General features: G+C 48.0%; 1 protein-coding gene across 9 annotated transcripts in view; it reads left to right on the top strand.

Annotated features, from left to right (window-relative positions):
- The window catches only part of SLC4A4 (solute carrier family 4 member 4), a 140,328-nt gene that overhangs the window by 28,841 nt on the left and 95,454 nt on the right, over positions 1–16,033 (top strand). The window contains exon 1 of one of the 9 annotated variants that reach the window (XM_027668193.1): positions 1,805–1,847. The exons of 7 other annotated variants lie outside the window; for them this stretch is intronic. The gene's annotated coding sequence lies outside the window, so the exon portion shown is untranslated. Of the gene's footprint in view, positions 1–1,804; positions 1,848–15,268; positions 15,276–16,033 lie in introns of those variants that run through there. One more of the 9 variants, XM_027668192.1, reaches the window with a different exon arrangement.

Here is a 16,033-nt window from a genome sequence, read left to right as displayed (position 1 = left end):
GGTGCTTTCACTGAGGGACTGCAACCTTTGGAGGGATCCCAGAACCCCCATGAGTTGCCTAAGTGGCAAGAAACAACACCAGTCTTCTCAAGTGGCTAATGTGTCATTTCTTCAGGAGCTTCCCAGGTCATTTAAAAATAAAGTGAAGTGAAGGTACAGGCTAACTGGCACATCATCAGGGAGCTGGAGCATGGAGAGAGCAGTCCTTGCTTCAGAGCCTGTGGAAGAGGGGAAGAGTTGGGTTAGGTCTTGAGTATGCAGAGGTTCCCAATTGATTTGGTGCTCTGCTTTTGTTAATAAGGGACTGTCATTACTTGAAATGAAATACAGCTGTGAGCATGGGAGTCATTGCTGTACCCATTGGAAACTCACTGGTTGTTGAAGAACATGTACTTAAGGAACTGGATTTATCAAAGAGAGCAGTGGAGCCCAAGTCCTGACCCATCCACGTGCAGACCACGGCTCTGACATCTTTGAAGAAAACATTAACCAGGGTGAGGGGACAGTGGCTTAAAGCCAATTGTCTGTTCTCAGGGGCTGGGGACAGCATAGGGGTGACAGCAGTAGGGGGAGAGGGAGAATTCAGCAGAGGCATCCTTCTGCAGTGCTCTCAACTCCACTGTGCAGGTGCTGTGTCTTCTGTTGCTGCTGCTTTTTTGCCTGGCCAATGGATTGCATGTCATTCCCTAGTACGGAGTTTGGACAGGTGACAAAAGTGGAACTTGGTAGTGAGGAGCAGCCGAAGAGGCAGTTGCCTGTGGTAATCCTAAACCTTGCCGAAGAAGGGGAGTTTTCCCCCTACAGAGCTACAATAGCCTCCTTTGTTCCCCTGAGAGTCTGTGTCCTTCCCGTGATGGATTGCTGCTCTGCCATGTTCCTTGTGAGCTGTTCACAGAGCTCTGGGCTTTAAAAATATTTTATGGATCTCGTCACCTTGGCCTGGACAGTCAAGCTGAGGGCAGGAGCCACAGCTGACTGAACAAGATGTGGAATATTGGCACTGCTGCTCTCATCCAACACCAGTCCAGAGGGAACCTTTGGAAGAGTGATTAGTGTCCATAGAAGTGTGTGTGCAGGAGAGAGAGGAAGAACTAGGACTAGACTGGTGAACAAGGTGAGCCTTGCCGTGCTGGAAGCTACATGTAAGGTATTATTTCCTTGGAAAATTATCGTGAGCTGACCGAATGATGGTTTCTACATTTTCCCCGAGGTGTTTTGTTGTTGTTCTTTTTGGGGATGTTTTTATGTTTTTGTTTGGTTGCGTTTTGTTTGGGTGTTTTTTTTTTCTCTGAGCCGTGTCCTTTACGACCCAGATGCGCCCTGGGTCGTGCGTTTCCAGTGGCAGGGATCCCGCCGCGGGAGCGACACACGCTCCCAGCTCCCCGGGGGCTGTGTCCCTGGCTGCCATCCTCCCCATCTCCGGCCGCGGGGCTCCGCACCTGCCCCGGCGCGCCCGGAGCGCGGGGCTCGGGGCGGGGAGCCGCAAACCCGGCCCGCAGACTCCTCCTCCGGGCTCCCCGCCCCGGGCCCCGTGACGCCGAGCGGCGGCCGGGGATGGGATGGGACGGGACGGGCCGGGATGGGAGCGGGCAAGGGGACGGCCGAGCCCGCCGGCGGCTTTAAATGCGGGCCGGGCCGGCGCCGCCAGCACAGCCGCGCCGCTCGCTCGGGCTGCCGCGGGCGCTCAGCCGCACGGACACGGGCACGGAGGGGCAGGTGTAGGGCCGCCGCCATGCCCCGCTGAGCCCGCCCGCAGCGCCCCCGCAGCCCTCGCCCGCCGCCCCGGCTGCCCCGCAGCCGCCGCCCGCCGCCAAGCTGGAGGAACGCCGCAAGCCCGAGCCCCGGAGGTGAGCGAGCGGCAGCGCCGGGACACGCTTTTGTCTCCTCGCTCTCTTTCTCGGTGCCCAGCTCAGCTGGAAGCCAATTTTAGAAACCTTTCACGGTGTTGGAAAACTTTTTTTTTTTTTTTTACGGTTTCGGTTCATCTTCAGCGAGTTGTCAGCAGCCGCCGGGTCGGGGGGATCCTCGTCCCTCCCAGAGTTTCAGTTTTCCACCTGGTGTGTGGCCGTACGGGGTGTTTTATTATACAAGACCAGCTCCTCGCTGCTTGTTTGCCCTTTTGGCGCTTCCTGTGGAGCGCTGCCACGCAGAGCGACAGCGCGCGGGGGAAATGAAGATTTAACCATCTTTGGGCTTGGTTTGGGGTTTTTTATTATTATTATTATTATTTCTACAACGTTAGTTATTAATGTATTTCTCCTGCCTTAGGAGCGCACCCCTTCAGCACTCGCGTTCAGGAGGAGCCGGTGCACTCGGATGTGCCGAGAGCTCCCAGGGCGTGGGAAAAGGCGCCGGGCTCTTCCAGGAGCGCGTGGCTCGGGGCGCGGCGGGAGCCTGCGGAGTCGTTCCGCAGAGCTGCTCCTCTTGGTGAAGCTGGGTGCGTGAGGGGGCGAGGTTGGGCCCTGGGGCAGATCCGAGCAGGAGCAGCTCCGATGGAGAACTGCTCCACGTACTAAATATAGGGACTTGCGCCTTTTGTGTCAGAGAGGTGCAGTTACTGTGCGTCTAAATGGGACTTGGTGCGTGTGCTGCCGGCTACTTAGGGGCTTTGTTCTTCTGGTTATTCCTGTAATGGGTCTATTTCCCATTTAAAAAAAAAAAAAAAGAAACTCGTCTAGGTGGTGTTAACAAAATGTGTAGAGTTTCATATTGTGTGTGGGACAGAATATGGTGCTAAGTGATAGGCTGCAGGAATATGCCTAGTTCTTATTTTGGTTGATATCAGTAGGAAATTGTGCATCAGAGTCTCCCCCGACCAAAAATCCTTTGGCACCCGAACCTCAGCAAGTATTTAATGCGAACCTTCATTTTGTTACAGTTTCCAGTCCTGTGCAGAATAATTAAACAGGACTGCTTGCATCTCTGCTCGCTCAGAGCTTGTACATGAGCTGATCTGTCCTAGTCTGTGCTCTTCCTTCCCTGGCTGCCGTTCTGTGCTCAAAGACCTTTCCTGGTGACTCTGGTCGTGTCGGAGGATGGGTTCAGTTTTGCAAAGCCTGGGTTCAGCTGGTGATTTTAGCTCTCAGTAACTTCACCTGCCTGTGAGGCTTGTTGGGATCCGAAGGGCAAATGTTAATGCAATCTGCTTCTTCATCATTTCACCCCTGCTGCTGTCCTGACTTAAAAGTGGGATGAGAAGGAATTATGGATCTTTCTTTTTTCTTTTGTTTTTTTATTTTTTTTCGTCCCCCCAAGCTGTGGGGAGGAGGGATGAAGGTTTCATTTGTGTGCACAGGGCATTCCTGGCAAGGTAACACCCTGCACTCATCCAGTCAGCTCCCAGCAAGGTCCGGCAGGATTTTCTGCAGCTCACAACCGTGCAGGGTTCTCCTTCAAGCTTCCATGTTATGATTTTAAATCTTGAAACTCCTCTGAAGCCAGAGAACAGCCTCATATACTGGTGCTGTGTTGTGGTATTCCTTGTAGCAGGTTTTTAAAGGGAGCTTTTGAAATGCTGTGGGTGTAGGGCAAATGCTTCGATTACTGATGTCTTACGCTGATAAGAAAAAGTTGAATTTGTGCACAAAGTGCAGTTCACAGAAAAACATCCCCGTGAGAATGGAAAAATCTATAAGTCCCTTTGTTTTCGGATCTACCTGCTTATCAAAGAGGGTGAGGAAACCACTTATGTGTCTGGCTGAAGGGTTTCTAATGCTGCCACCCTGGAGAGCCGTAGTAAATAAAGAGCTGGGAGGTGTTTTGGGCAAAGCAGTGAAGGAAAATTGCTGTGTGAGAGAGTATAGAGAAAAGTTTTCTTTATTTTTCTTCCAGTAAGTCTGCGAACTGCTGTTTGCAGTCGCAGTCAGAGATGCTGTCCTCCCAGAGAGACACAGTCATAAAGGCAAGGTGTTGCTTTGAGCAAAGACATATTGGGGGAAATAGGTGTTTTTGGAGTTGAGTGCCCAAAAACGGGCCCTGTGGGTACAGCAAGGGATGCTCCTGTGTGCCTACCTGCCACATGTTACTGTGGATTTGCCGATCACCTTGGTTCCGTTTTTTTTAAACTCAAGTTTTTATATTTTATGTCATAACATTGTAACACACCTCCTTATCAAAACAGTATAACTTTACTGGTTTGCACTCCGTCTCCTTCCTACGGGCTGGGAGAACCGGAGGACTTTGGAGGAGGGTTTTTGAAGACGCCTCGTTGCAAACGGCGTTCGCGGCGCTCCGACTCCGGTGCTGCGGCGCCGGCCGGTCCCTCGGTGCTGGTGAAAATGCCTTCATGGCCTCAGCGCAGGAGCATCCTTGTCACGCTCCAGCGCCCTGCCTCGCACGTATTTTCTGTGTGCATTAGGTTGAGAATGGGAACTCTCGCTCTGAGCAAATTAAAAGAGGTTCTGATAACTCCTCGTTCCAAGTCAATTAGCTGCTTCCGGCTCCAAATCCACTTAGAAGGCTCGGAAAGGGAGGGGGAGTGCTCTTTGAAAAGCCAGTAATAGCAGTTTACGGTTAATATTGATAAAGGAGCGCGTCTCTGTGTCATTGTGCTGCGTCTGGTGGAAGGAAAGCTTCTCTTTTGTGCTCCTGCTAAACAGCAAGACTCGGATGGGGAGGCAAAGGTCTTTCTCTTAACTCAGTTAAGAAGGCTCGGTTCCCTGCGTGGCTTGAAATGAAAATACAGCCATAAAATGGTCAAGGTTGCAGGAATTCCCACAACTGCTCAAAGCAAGGCTTCTGCCCCCCTGCCCTTGAACTTTGGGTGGCTGCAGCATCTTGTTTCTCCTGAGTTTGCACAGGGTCATGTGCAGTTTGTGGCAGGAATGCTTTTTATTGCCATTGGAGATGTCGGAGACAATTACGGCGCCCGTAATTGGGTGATAAAACAGTGCATGGTGTAGGGAAAAAGCTGCAGAACTCTTGTTTATCAATGGCCTAATTACATTAACTGAAGAGATAAAAATGTCTTTGAGTTGCTGTCCCGCAATTAGGAGCTTTTCTCGTAAGGAAGGTTTGAACTTACCACAGGGACTGTCAGTGGGGTGAAGTTGCCTGGAGTTTTACGGGAGAAATTAGAAAATCAAAGAAGGCTACATCTCAGTTCTTGGCCTTCAGTTTGGTTTGGAACTGTGCATTTCTGCCCAAATTGAACAGTGTAAATCTGTATTGTTGGAGTACAGCTAAGCCTTCCGAGTACAGCAGGGGAAATTGCAAACAGGCTTGTTTTTTATCTCCTTTTCTATCCAGAAAAATCAGAAGTAATGATTCAATGCCACCAGTATCAGCATCCTTTGATTTTGTGGCTCAAATGAACTTTCAGCATCTGAATTCCAGAAACGTGTGCTGTTAGCAGAGCTCATTCTGCTGCCAAAGTAAAACAGAAACTGAAGGAGGATTTAAAACAGAGGTATTATTTATATACGTAAATGTGTACGGAGGGAGATGGAGACTGATCTGTATATTTCCTACTCCTAAGGAAATCCTTTTAGCGGGGAAGCAGAATTTTCCAAGTCCTGGTGTTTCAAATCCCAACTGTATTATATAACTACATTCTCTTTTGCTACTATATAATATATGATTGGTAAATACTTTGTATTAGATCTGTCTTGAAATAAGCCTTAATTGTCCTTCTATAAGTATTGATCCATACATCTGGTGTCTCGAAGTGAGTTGAAAACCTGAATGTGGTGGTGGTGGTGGTAATTGTTTGAATGACTTCTTTTAAGACTGAGGATTACTCAGATCCCTTTATTGTCTTAGGAATGATAATTACAAAAATAGCTTCGTTCAATTCTAATGATAATAATATAATTAGTAATAATATATAAGTAATACAGGACTGTGGTGGGAATGGTACCTCTTCTTTTGACCTCTGTGAAGTGACTGCTGCTCATCTGTGGAGTTAATGAAACAGGCTGAAATTTGATGTGATTGTTCCCCAGGGGAGATTGAATTTTACTTTCTTTTACAAGTTACCACAATGAACTGGTGTTATGCAATAAATCCTGGTGGGTTTGCGTGTGCAACAAATTTTTGGCTTTTTTCACTTAGCATTTATTCCTGTGGTGTCTTTGGTCTTTTTCTGCTACTAGTTTCTGAACAAGACGTGCAAAGGCCCTGATTCTGATGACTATGCAGATGTGTAATCTGAAGTCAAAGACAACAACTGGAGCATGTTAACTAATCATCTTTATTAAAATTTTCCTGTTTTCTCTATTTTGTATAGTAGGCACCAAAACAGAACTTGCCTCTCTTTTGCACTCGTGTGTGCAACTTGAAGATTAGAGTATTTTCCCCCCTTTTTATAAATAAGTTTTTACTTCGTTTTAATCACTTCCTGAAGGTTTACTGATCTCATTTCAACTCTTAACCTTGAACAGAAGGTTGCAAAACTTAACTGCTTTTATTGTACCTGTGACTGTATAACACTTCAGACGCGTTGTCAGTCCTTCGACGTAAGCGTAAAGATCTTTCATCAAGGTTACTAAATATGAGAAGACTGTATAGAATGAGGTTGGGAAATAGTTGCTCAGTAGCTCGAGGAAAAGTGACATTTAAGCATATTAAACCTGCGTGTTGCACTGGAGTTGAAGTGTATTTCTCATACGTAGGAACTGGACCTCCTCGTTTTGCTTAGGTCTCAGGGCTGGCAAATGTGGTGATCTTGAAGTGGATTTTACCTAAATTCTTGTTAAATTTGCTTGGTGTGAGCTCACTTCCCCGGGTGACGATTTGTGCATTCAGCAGACACAGAGCACAGCTCAAGACCAGCAGCCCCACTCAACAGAGCCTCCTGTGTGTCCTTCTGGGCAGGAACAATCATCACCAGGGAAAAAGAGACGGTGCTTTGTTCTCTTGTGTCCCCAGCGAAGCTCTGTTCCAGAGCCTCAGTGGCACAGCAATCCAGCGTGTGGTGCCACGGGAGTATTCCACATCCATTGTTTAACATCTCATGATCTCTTAGGTGAGCAATAACCAGGTCTGAGGAGCGCTGCCCCAGGAGAAGTGTGAGTGTGGCGTTCCACGGAAGCGGTGCTGGATGCCTTTGTAGCGCTGCTGGTGGAGTTTCAGTGCAGTGCCACCTGTATCGGTGCAGAAGGGTTGGAAACGTGGAACCATTGCCTTAAGTGCCACAAAACACTTCAGCACAGGTGACTTCTGGCCTGGAGGTAATTCAACCCATTGACCTTTAAGGCCACGCTGAAGTGCCGTGCTGGGGTGAGTCCTGCATGAGTAGTTCCACTGGCACGAAGAGGAGAAATGTGTGGTGAGATAGGACAGTGCATGGAGACAATTGATCCAGTGGGGCCTGAGAGGTACGGGGACAAAGTCTACATTGCAGCCGTGAGCTGCTTGCAGGGTGGGGTTGGAAACTGATGGAAAACCAGTGCAAAGTCTTGAGTGCATCTTTGATAGGACCTCGAAGGGTGGTGTCAGAGAGAGGCTGCAGAATAGAATATTGATTTACAGTAGCATATTTCAGTTGGAAGGTACCTACAGCCATCAGCTCATCCGCCTGCCTATGTTGGCTTTTCATTTGCCCCCTTGGCAGTGCTCTGAAGCTCAGCCTGAGAGCCTGCTAGCACAGAAGGAATGTGAGCAAGCCTGGGCTCGGAGCGTGGGCTTAGGCCCGTGCTTCACCGACAAGGCAAGCCCAGGCGCCCTGCCTTGGCGATTGTGGGCATGGGGCTCCAGCCAAGGATGCTCTGACTGCTCAGCTTCATGGCTTATTCCTACTGGCAGTATAAATTAAAGGAGCGGGCACCTTACCGTGATCGTTGTACTATAATGTAACCTGGGATGGGCACTCTGGACCTGTGAACAAAAGAACAGGAATTGCTGCAAAAGTAAAACCTCTGTGTTTCCCAAGTTTTGTTTGGGTCACCCATCTCTTTCCTTTGCCAGAGATACAATAACATAAATTTTGTTGAAAGGAAATACACTTGAAAACAACCCTGTGGAAACCGCAACTGTATCTTTCAGTGTCAGAATCCTCTCCAGAGACTGAATAAAGGGAGATCATGTCTCCTGCTTTTAAAATAATTACTCGAATTAAAGATCAAGCTAGAAGAGTCCAGTTCACTGAACATTAGCAGTACAACCTAATTTATTAAAAAGCATTGAAAGACCAACTTAAGCTCATCGTGCTCAAAATATATCTCCCAGCAAATAACCTGAATGTCCCTTCAGAAATGTGGGAGTGCAGAGATCCCTGTAAAAGTTTCTGTAATAACTTTTCTACAAATGAAGCCCATCCTTCTTGAACCTGTTTCTGCCTTTTTAGTTCTAAATGATGAATGAGGCACCTTTGCATTAAGTGTTCCTGGTCCAGTAATGCCTTGGATTACCATCACCTCAGTGTTTTCCTGGGAAGGTTTGACTTGTGACTCATTCAAGGTACCTGGGGGGTTCTGTGGAGAGGTCAGTACAGTTATGGATGTGACCCTTAACTTGTAATTCTCAGTAATATCTATGAAGTCTTGAACTGTGGTATCAGCCCAGCTTTTCTGGCTCTGTTCCCAGGCCAGTTATTCTGCTTAGCAATAAAAAAATGCAAGATAATGGGTGCAGATAACTGGGATTGAATATTACTGTGGCCTATTTCCTGTTTACCTTTAAACAGCCATGTTGCAACTGGGTGCTGGACATAAGGCAGTTCTTTGTTAGCAGGTGTCTCCAATGTGTGTGTGATTGCTGAACAGGTCCAGCTGGGTCCAGCCATGGGGGTTGCAGCCTGTATTTAAGAGAAATGCGGTGAGGTGGGTGGCCTGCCAGGGACACCCATGACTCTGTCCTCTCTTCTGCTTTCTGAGGCCCAAAAGGCAGCTTCCTGTCTGAACTTCTTTTAAATTGGCTGGAGTTGGCTGCTTTGGTACTGTTTTCTGGAATGGAGATTTGGAGTTGAAGATGTATGGTAAAATCTGCAGGCACCAACTCGTGTAAGTACAGAACTGAGGAATACCACTGGGAAGGATTTCTGCTGAGTCAGGGATGAATCGGAGCAGCTACGAAGAGCCGGGAGATGACCACATTGGGCAGATGATGCTCCATGGCTGCTGACCATGCATTGCCATCCCCATCCCCAGACATGCTGAATCGTTTTGTGGCCACACCTGAAATGCCAAACTGCAGAATGGCTTTTCATCTCTTATTTATTTACTTTCTGAATCACTACGTCAGCAAAACGCTTCCTTGGCCCTGACAGCTTAAAAAAGGAGCGTGAAAATTGCTTTGTCCTGTTGTGCTTTTATGAATTATCTATAACAAAGCAAACCAACTGTTTCAGACCAGTTATGGCAAGTTGTTTTCCTGAGGTTTCCTCCCAAAGAATGGCTGTCTGCAGTGTCTTAGGCAGGTGCACGGGGAAAAGAGGATGAAAGCAGACGGTGGGTGATTGACCCAAGCTTTGAGGCGCTCCGGGGTGACCTCATGCACAGCCACTGCTGCTTCAAGGTGGCCAGATGCTTTGAGATGAACCTTCTCCAGCACGGACTTACCCTTCGGGGTGTCCTGCTCCCGCAGGACTCATCCACAGGTCACAGCCCATGGACTCAAGTTCCCACTGGAGTGCCAGCCTGCCCAGTTCAGCAGCTGTGCCCTGGCCACGGCCCAGCGCGGCCGTGTTGTCGTTGCTGTTATCGGAACGTTCCCAGGCCCAGCGCAGCGAGGTGATAAGGCAGCACGGGTGAGCACTGAGAGCAGAAGCAGCCCCTGACGAGCTCTAGGCTCCAGCACACAGGTGCCCATGGCAAGCACAGAGCCTGCTGATTAATAGCCACAGGGCAACAACAGCTATAAATTCCATCCAGCACGTTCCAACCAGGTCTGTCGTTATTTTGAACCCTTCATGCCCCACACTGGGCGCCGAAGCGACTGTCCTGGTTTAACCCCAGCTGGCAACCGAGCACTGCTGCTGTCTCCCAGGGCAGTAACTGGGGCTGTACCCCAGACAAACCGGCACAGTGTGTTAGCATCAACTTGTGGTTCTTGAAGATGCCTTTGAGTTTATAGTTCCTAAAACAGAAGTAGCAACTCTTGCTCTATACAGAGTTCCCAAAGAAGAGCAAAGAGAATGAGGGAGCTGTAAAGTAATTTTTTATGGATCTTGCTTGTGTTAAAACACCATGGCTTGAAACCCTCATGGGTAAAGGGCTGAGTTGCAGAGGAACCTGGGAAATCTGAAGAGAACATTTGAAGGATGTCTGAGAAGTCCATGTTTATGGACTAGAGCTCTGGAGTCGGAAGGAGCCAGTTGCCGTATCGGGAGAGGAGCTCATTCCAGTGACAAGCTTACTTGAGTGGCTGCAGAGGGGTCCGAGTATCCTTCCTCTGGAAAAAGGAGATGCAAGTGATCTTAATTTTTTAATTTTTTTCTCTCCAGAAGAATGATTTCTTTCAAAGTCCTTTCCTTGAGTGGATGAAGTTTTCCAGACATTGTCTGAAAGAAATACCAATGCTAAAATCTCATTTTCTCTTGTCTTGCAGAAGTCTGCTTGGTGTTCTATCCAAGCTCATCAGTCATTACACTAGTGTTTAGGTTACTTTGGAGGACCCAGACGTCTTGCTTTGGGGGAATTGCTCTTCCATGGCGATGGGTCACAAGGAAGGAGTTCACAAGAAGTAGCTGTGAACACTTTCTGGCAAGGAACTACTCTTCAGCTCTCGGGCTGTTGTTTTCTTCGCAGTCTTGTTTTAGGCTGATATGAGTAAGTCTATTTTGAGCTGCCCTTAAATGGATGTCACGTAGAGGACAGTCTTGTTAAAACTTTGGAGTTGCCTGCTCAGCACTTGGGTTCTGTGCTCTTGGCTGTGGTTGGAGGATGCTGTAAATCCAGCTTTAGGACACTGAGAACCAAACTAAGATCACGACTCTCCCATGAAGCAAACACATTTTGCTGGTGAGGTGAGCTGAACATTTCTAAATGCGTTGCCTTTATGCAGGACCATGTGTTGTCTGCTCACACCACTCTACTTTTATGCTGCATCATGTTCCTCACGTTTGAGTTGGTGTCCTGGTGAAGGAACCCATATCGCTCCGTCCGCTGACTAATGCGGCGAGAACGCAGTCATGTGCCCCCGCCTGCTCTGGGCCAGCCTCTTATTAATGACTAATTGGTCTGCAGGGCCGAGTGTAAAGATCACGGACTCGGGCCGCTCCTCACTGGCATCACCCCTCGAGGGCGAGGTGACGAACAGGTCACCGTAACACGTTGCTCTCACCAGCTGAGTGCACGGACGGGCAAGGGGCACCCGCAGGTGGTGCTTTGCTCTGTGCTCCAAAGTTTACAAAAATCCCCCTTTGCTTTCTCTGCAGGTGCTGCCAAGGGTGGGACTGTGTGGATGGGCTGGTGGCCATGGCAGTGAGGCTCCCTCAGACTGTCTTTTATCCCACTGGCTGCCAGTGCTCTTTTACAGCAGTTTCCTACCGACCTGCCCCTCCGCTATTATGACATGAAATTTTGAGGAGTGGAAGTTTTCCTGCCTGTGGGTGCAAGTCTGGTTAGCGGTAGCCAGGGACCACACGTACATGGTGTTGTCACAACAGCGCGGTCACAGCCCCCAGAAGGCAGGGCAGATGCTCTCCTGGAGCAGGATCTGTGGCCGTGCAGAAGGCAGTTGTCACTTGCAGTCGTGTTTGTGCTGAGTGATCCTCGTGGGTGTCACTCGTGAGGGACCAGCATCCCTTGGGCCCTGTGGCTTGTGTAATCAGTGTTTTGGTGAACACTTGGCGCTCCTAGGAGACAGAACGGCTCCCTGGGTCTGTGCTGCTGTGGGCTGTGACTTTCTTCTGACTGGAGCCTAAATTGGTGGAAGTGATGAAATTCTTTATTTCAGTTTAGTCTCAGATGACTTTAAAATAACTTGGGTTTGCATTTCTCTCCCTTCTCTCCTCTCCGGAAATGTTGTTTCTTCATCTTCAGTAAACTTCCACTGGCTTGTGGTTTTGTGGGGATTTTTTTATTATATTTTTGGGTTTTGCTGGGTTTTGTGTTTGTGGTTTGTTTTTTTTTGTTGTTGTTGGGTTTTTTTGTTTTTGTTTTTTTTTTTTTACTTCCCAGTGCAGCCAGTGGAGGCAAGAAGGGAGTTTAGTTTCAAAGTTGGCTGTTTGCATTTCTGGCTCTCAGGTCTGCATTAGTTTTGAGTGACTGTTATTAAATTAGCGTTTGATGCATGCACCGGGACCGATGCCAGTGACCTTCCTCAGCAGAGATTTTGTCTTGTCACCCCAGGGAACCATTGCTATAAAGTCTTCCAGATGAGCAGTTGGCACCCAAGTGAGGATGAGGTTGAAAGCCCACTGGTTTTTTTACTTGTCTTATATTTTTGGAGAAGTGTTTTCCTCTGCCTGAGTCATGTGTGTGTGTGCTGGCATTCGGTTTTGGTAGGTATGACCTTCTGGTTTAGTTTTACACCTGTGTGCTCTGATCACAGCCCTGTGGATGTGAGCTGAAGTGATATCATGTCCCATCTTACTTTGGAGTAATTGCTCCAACATGGAAATATTGCAGATTTTCTGAAGACTGTCATCTGGTAACCAGGTAAAGTTTGCAGGATTTGGCAATAAGCAAACTTGGAGAATTTCCTGCCTGTGGAAGTGGTGAAGCAGTTTCTTGAAATCATCCCTGTTAAAAATATCCTTTATGCTGGATTATGTTTTTGAAACCAGCATATCGTGAAACCACGTCTCACGTCAGAACACTTAGAATTGGATCAGAAATGCTGCGCCTGCACTCTGGGAAGTGCTGAGAGTGCATTAGCTCCCTTGGCTGCTTCAGATATGTCCAAAATGTTTTATACAACAGGCTTACCGCCTCTGCCAGCCGAGCTTTGTGCTGGATCAGGCTTTGCCTGTCCTCCTCACAGCAGGAAGCCAACACACTCTCTCTGTACCCGTATTGCCATCGGTGGTCCAGAGCTTTGTGATGCTTTTAGAGTGACTTCACCATCTCAGAGGTGACTGGGGAGGTGATGGTGGGACAAGGCGCAGCCCTAGGAGTTGAACATTTCAAAGTCTGAAGCCTGAGGGAAGGGAAAAACTCCAAACTGTAATTACAGAAGTGAAATTAAGCTATGAGCTGGTCTCACACGTTTCGTGGGTTGTGCTGGGGGTGATCACTATGGAGAACTTTCCCCCCCAGAGCAGTCACAGGGAAGGACAGGTGAGGGAACTGCTTGCTGGGAAGCCAGGATGGAGCATGCTGGGTTGTTTTCCCTGGAGAAAAGCAGTCCTGGGTGAGCGGTGCCAGTGACGCGCTGCCCCACCCCGCACTGTACACACTGCCTGTTCCTTTGCTCTGTGGTAAATGGACTTAAACCCAGCACCTCCCACTCCAGATAGCCTTGTTCTTTTAAAGGCAGGACCGAGCTCTAACATCCTCATTTATAGAAGGGAATCTGCCTCTGGGCCAGGCTTCCCATGCCTTGCTTTTGGAGACTCTGGGTGGGCAATACATGGTAGATGCTGGAAAAAATTCCCACAGTTGCTGTTTCTTTGTCCAGGTTTCTGCATAGGTGTATCCATATCTCCTGGTTATTCTGTACTTTGAAAGTTGTGTTCTGAGCTGATGTCAGATACACGCTTGTGATGGTTCCCGGTCCTATGACACCACAACTTAGGCACAGATTCCCTGAAAAGAGCTCTTAACACCAGGCTGGAACAAGGAACTGCTACTTTATAAACCAGAGCTGGTTTCAAACAGACACAGGGTCAAGTAAGAAGTTGCCTCCAAGGCATAAAACTGTAACAAAAATGTTGCAGGACATGACATTGTCACGGTAATAAATAGCAAAAAATAGATCAGATGCCACAGGGTGGCTTGAAATAATAATTTTTAGGAAAAATCCACTACTGCTTGTGGGTATGAAACCTGACATTCTGCCTCTAGAGAAAGCTTTTTTTTTTTATTATTTCTGTTTCATGCTTTGCGGAAAATTAAGCTGTGAAAAATGTCTGGTTTATGTTATCCTCAAACAGATATATTCATAACATTTGCAGTCTGAAATCACTTCTTCCTGTGGATTCATCCCATTTGATTCCATCTCACAAAGCTCCTGCGGAAGTGCAAGCCAGAAATTCCTTTCAGGGTGTCTCTGTACCTTTTCCTGGCTGTAGCTACATGAAATGTAGCAGATGGATGTGGGATGTGGCAGGAGCCAGGTGCTCAGCAGCAGAGGTTCACCCCGTCCCGCTGGAGAGGGACTTGCACTGAGATCCTGCAATTCCCACGTGAAGCTGGAGTGCAGTACAGCCTTCTCATTGCTGAGCCTCCAGTTGCAGCTCCATGGTTTCCTTGAGGAGAAGGAAATGAAAACAAAGAGGCAGCTGACTTTATCAGCTTTTATAGAGTTATGTCATTTTATAGTAAGTAATCTAAACATAACGAAACAAAAGCTTCAACTGTTACACCTGCCCCAGCATCCAATGCCAGTGTTCTCCCTGTATTTTCCTGTGTTTTGATAGTGTTACTTCATTGTTTGTGCACAAGAAAACTGCAACTTCATTCGCTCCTAATTGCTTTTCCTAGGAGTTACTTCATTTTTGGAACGTCTCCAACCTGAAAAGTTCTTGCAAAGTTGTCAGGGATTAAAATTGAAATCCAAATGATAAACTTATTTTGTCAACACAAACGCAAATGATTCTCAATTCGTTTTCAGGAAGGTGCTCTCTCAGGCTTCACCTATGAGTTGAGATAAACTTTTAAGAGTTCTTGACGTTCCAGTCTGGAAGAGTTTTTGAAAACAAGATTTAGTCAAGAACTGAGAGTCGTATTTAAATCCTATCATGGGACTTAGTTTCAATCCCTGAGAACGCCTCCGTAGAGGGAAACATTTCACCTAATGAGGTGACTTAATTGGGAATTTATTTGGTGTATAAATATTACAGTGCAGGTTCTTTGTGCAGAAAGCAGGGGATTCTGTCCTGCCCTGCTCGGGGTGAGTACAGCTTTTTGCTGAGAAAGCTTGTAAATAAATGCTGCTTTAGAGCTGACAGGGGAAAATGCATCCAAGATAAATTTGGCAACGTGTTCCAAAAGTGCATCAACCAGGCTGTGCTGAGTATAGTCAGAAGCTCATTTTTTCTGTGTGATAGGGCCCATATGCAAGTATGTGAGAAAACCAAAGCACATCAGGGCCCTAAGAAGGAACGGGTCGCATTAGGTCTGTTTATTCAAGCGTTTGCGTACGGGCTGTGAGAGCATCAGCTGGGACCAAGTCTCCTCCTTGGTTTCCTGTTTATTTGGTCGCTACAATTGCAGTATCCAAATGCTTCACAGGTTGCAGAGAAAAGGAATAATGTTATCTCTGTCTCTGTGCAGCCCAGTGACAGAAGCAGCCTGTTTGGCTGGCTGACTCATTCCCTTTGGGATGCACACTCGGCATCAAACCTGAGTGGCTTGGTGAGGGCACCGGCTGTCACTGACAGGAAAACCTTTGGTGGCACTTCAACCTGCTCGGGTCCAGGTGCCATCTGAGGGACACTCCGGGTCTGGCCAATGGTTATGCTGGTCCCTCTGTAGTTGAAGGTTGGGTGATGTTGCTCATCACAAGTAGTGTTGGTTCTGCCTGTGGGGAGCAGTGTGGGGCTGTGGGTGTTCCTTACTGGAACAGTCTCCCCTTTTGTGTTTGGGAGCTACGTGGTGAGGGGAAGTGGTTTGTGTGTGGATTCAGGTGTAATCCTTGTGGGATTTGGGACCTGCCAAAGAGCTCAACCCGTGATGCCCAGTGCACTGTTTGCTTGGGTTTGCCTCTTCTCCCTCAGCATCCCTATCCACATGCTCCCACTCCACAGCAGTTTTCTGAGGGAAAAAAATCTTAACAGGTCACTGGTGCCGGGCTCAGAGAAGTGGAGTGAAGGGTGGTTGATTCTGCACACGCAGGAGGATCCAATTTGCCTGTGCCTTTCCCAGGAGTGTGGACAGCTTCCCCACAGCTGCCAGGCAGAGCTGTGGCACAGGAGCTGCTGGCACTGCTGCTCCATGACCTGGTGCTCTCCCTCTCCCCTCAACCCTTGCCCCATTCCATGCCCCGGCTC

Source organism: Corapipo altera, unplaced genomic scaffold (genome assembly GCF_003945725.1).
Source record: "Corapipo altera isolate COAL_440 unplaced genomic scaffold, ASM394572v1 214, whole genome shotgun sequence".
Lineage (NCBI taxonomy): Eukaryota > Metazoa > Chordata > Aves > Passeriformes > Pipridae > Corapipo > Corapipo altera.
The sequence above is the reverse complement of the archived record's forward strand: the minus strand, read 5'-3'. Positions and strand labels throughout refer to the sequence as shown.